General features: G+C 46.2%; 2 non-coding genes across 2 annotated transcripts; both read left to right on the top strand.

Moving 5' to 3' along the window:
- Positions 1–818: 818 nt before the first annotated feature.
- On the top strand, positions 819–891 carry Trnak-cuu (transfer RNA lysine (anticodon CUU)). The gene has a single exon. It is a non-coding gene; the product is annotated as a tRNA-Lys (tRNA).
- A 1857-nt stretch (positions 892–2748) lies between these two features.
- Trnai-gau (transfer RNA isoleucine (anticodon GAU)) lies at positions 2749–2820 on the top strand. Its single transcript has one exon. It is a non-coding gene; the product is annotated as a tRNA-Ile (tRNA).
- Positions 2821–3909: the final 1089 nt, after the last annotated feature.

Raw genomic sequence — 3909 nt, forward strand, 5'->3', positions numbered from 1 at the left:
AGCCTCTCACGGTCGTCGTCGTCGTCGTCGTCGTCGCCGCCGCCGCGGCTTCTGCAGAAGTAGCAAATGGCCATCGTAGCAAATGCGGCGAGGGACGCCCTGAATTCGATTCCGAATGCACAAAGTGTGTGGTCTTGTTTCTCAGTCTATATTTGGTCGGTCTCGTAAGAGGTTGAATGTAAGGAATGGGTGGGAAAGAGCAAGGGGCAGCGGCTGTGTAGAACGTAAACACAAATCCTCAGGGGTGTGAGCGTTTCGAGATGAGTCGTATACATGTTAGAGTTGGTCGTCAGTGAGCGTGTGGCCTAATGGATAAGGCGTCGGACTTCGGATCTGAAGATTACTGGTTCGAATGCTGTCACCCTCGTTTTTTTCCAGTTCTGAAAAGGAAACATACCGTTTTAATGTAGCAATTGAGCAGTACGAAACCGTGTGAATGTTGCTGTTGACCATTTTTTGCTTGGAGATGCTCTTGAGCTTGAAACACACACAACAACACCGGTGTTAACTTTCGAAATGGTCGGCAGAGTACCGATAGCTCGTGTTTTGACTGGCATTTGCACATCTAAAACAACGTCGGAAAGTAACTCGGTCGCCTTTTGAGTCACATAAAGTATGTGTGTTAATTTTGACGCCACTAGCTCTGCATGTTGTCATGCAATTTCTTTACCTCTCAAAAATGATTATGACATAAAAGTGAAGTACGTGACGAGTGTGACGTTAGGAAAACATTAGGCAGCATGGAGAGATTGTGTATGGGACCACCCAACCCAAACGAGTACTGTGTGTCGTGTTACCCGGGAGGTATTCACTGAGGTATCCGGCTAGCTCAGTCGGTAGAGCGTGAGACTCTTATTCCCAGGGTCGTGGGTTCGAGCCACACGCTGGGCGGAACGGAATTTTGTTCCGCTGCAGATGTAAATTACCGTTTTTCTGATTAACGAGATGTAATGGAAATAGCAACTTTAAACTTTGCCTACGTCTCTGTCAGTCGCAAGGAAACTGTATTTGAAGGTGAAGGTGATTTTGTAGACATGTGTGAAAGACATGTTCTGAAATGCAAGTGTTGTTATTTGGAGAGCACATCGGTTACGTGTCAGATGTGTAGCCAAGCACTAATGGGTCGCCATAGCTGCAAATATTAGCTGGTAATATATAGTATTGTCAGCTGAAGTCTGATGATGCAGACGACCGTAAGGACGAAGTACCCAAGAGTACCACTAGGTCGCGCCTCTTTAGCTCAGTGGTAGAGCACTGGTCTAATAAACCACGGGTCGTAAGTTCCATCCTCACAGGAGAGAGATTAATTTTGGAAATCAGTTGCGCGTCGTGGCCGTATAGCAAACAGTATCAGTGATGACGAACAATTAGCGACAGGCGTTTTATTAAGAGTTACTCTCAGATGTGATTAAGGCGAATGGCGCAGATAAAGCATTTGCCAAAGCGGTGCAGCATAAGGTGGGACGAGGCAGTTTGAATTACATTTTATAGATGTATTTCTCACATATCTCAGAGCCTCTCACGGTCGTCGTCGTCGTCGTCGTCGTCGTCGTCGCAGCCGCCGCGGCTTCTGCAGAAGTAGCAAATGGCAATCGTAGCAAATGCGGCGAGGGACGCCCTGAATTCGATTCCGAATGCACAAAGTGTGTGGTCTTGTTTCTCAGTCTGTATTTGGTTGGTCTCGTAAGAGGTTGAATGTAACGAATGGGTGGGAAAGAGCAAGGGGCAGCGGCTGTGTAGAACGAAAACAAAAATCCTCAGGGGTGTGAGCGTTTCGAGATGAGTCGTATACATGTTAGAGTTGGTCGACACTGACCGTGTGGCCTAATGGATAAGGCGTCGGACTTCGGATCTGAAGATTACTGGTTCGAATGCTGTCACCCTCGTTTTTTTTCAGTTCTGAAAAAGATACATACCGTTTTAATGTAGCAATTGAGCAGTACGAAACCGTCTGAATGTTGCTGTTGACCATTTTTTGCTTGGAGATGCTCTTGAGCTTGAAACACACACAACAACATCGGTGTTAACTGGCGAAATGGTCGGCAGAGTACCGACACCTCGTGTTTTGACTGGCATTTGCACATCTAAAACAACGTCGGAAAGTAACTCGTTCGGCTTTTGAGTCACGTAAAGTATGTGTGTTAATTTTGACGCCACTAGCTCTGCATGTTGTCATGCAATTTCTTTACCTCTCAAAAATGATTATGACATAAAAGTGAAGTACGTGACGAATGTGACGTTAGGAAAACATTAGGCAGCATGGAGAGATTCTGTATGGGACCACCCAACCCAAACGAGTACTGTGTGTCGTGCTACCCGGGAGGTATTCATTGAGGTAGCCGGCTAGCTCATTCGGTAGAGCGTGAGACTCTTATTTCCAGGGTCGTGGGTTCGAGCCACACGCTGGGCGGAACGGAATTTTGTTCCGCTGCAGATGTAAATTACCGTTTTTCTGATTAACGAGATGTAATGGAAATAGCAACTTTAAACTTTGCCTACGTCTCTGTCAGTCGCAAGGAAACTGTATTTGAAGGTGAAGGTGATTTTGTAGACATGTGTGAAGGACATGTTCTGAAATGCAAGTGTTGTTATTTGGAGAGCACATCGGTTACGTGTCAGATGTGTAGCCAAGCAGTAATGGGTCGCCATAGCTGCAAATATTAGCTGGTAATATATAGTATTGTCAGCTGAAGTCTGATGATGCAGACGACCGTAAGGACGAAGTACACAAGAGCACCGCTAGGCTGCGCCTCTTTAGCTCAGTGGTAGAGCACTGGTCTGATAAACCAGGGGTCGTAAGTTCCATCCTCACAGGAGGAAGATTAATTTTGGAAATCAGTTGCGCGTCGTGGCCGTATAGCAAACAGTATCAGTGATGACGAACAATTAGCGACAGGCGTTTTATTAAGAGTTACTCTCAGATGTGATTAAGGCGAATGGCGCAGATAAAGCATTTGCCAAAGCGGTACAGCATAAGGTGGGACGAGGCAGTTTGAATTACATTTTATAGATGTATTTCTCACATATCTCAGGGCCTCTCACGGTCGTCGTCGTCGTCGTCGTCGTCGTCGTCGTCGCCGCGGCTTCTGCAGAAGTAGCAAATGGCCATCGTAGCAAATGCGGCGAGGGACGCCCTGAATTCGATTCCGAATGCACAAAGTGTGTGGTCTTGTTTCTCAGTCTGTATTTGTTTGGTCTCGTAAGAGGTTGAATGTAACGAATGGGTGGGAAAGAGCAAGGGGCAGCGGCTGTGTAGAACGAAAACACAAATCCTCAGGGGTGTGAGCGTTTCGAGATGAGTCGTATACATGTTATAGTTGGTCGTCAGTGAGCGTGTGGCCTAATGGATAAAGCGTCGGACTTCGGATCTGAAGATTACTGGTTCGAATGCTGTCACCCTCGTTTTTTTTCAGTTCTGAAAAAGAAACATACCGTTTTAATGTAGCAATTGAGCAGTACGAAACCGTGTGAATGTTGCTGTTGACCATTTTTTGCTTGGAGATGCTCTTGAGCTTGAAACACACACAACAACACCGGTGTTAACTGGCGAAATGGTCGGCAGAGTACCGACACCTCGTGTTTTGACTGGCATTTGCACATCTAAAACAACGTCGGAAAGTAACTCGTTCGGCTTTTGAGTCACGTAAAGTATGTGTGTTAATTTTGACGCCACTAGCTCTGCATGTTGTCATGCAATTTCTTTACCTCTCAAAAATGATTATGACATAAAAGTGAAGTACGTGACGAATGTGACGTTAGGAAAACATTAGGCAGCATGTAGAGATTCTGTATGGGACCACCCAACCCAAACGAGTACTGTGTGTCGTGCTACCCGGGAGGTATTCATTGAGGTAGCCGGCTAGCTCATTCGGTAGAGCGTGAGACTCTTATTTCCAGGGTCGTGGGTTC

The sequence above is a fragment of the Schistocerca gregaria genome, unplaced genomic scaffold, assembly GCF_023897955.1.
Source record: "Schistocerca gregaria isolate iqSchGreg1 unplaced genomic scaffold, iqSchGreg1.2 ptg000178l, whole genome shotgun sequence".
Classification (NCBI taxonomy): domain Eukaryota; kingdom Metazoa; phylum Arthropoda; class Insecta; order Orthoptera; family Acrididae; genus Schistocerca; species Schistocerca gregaria.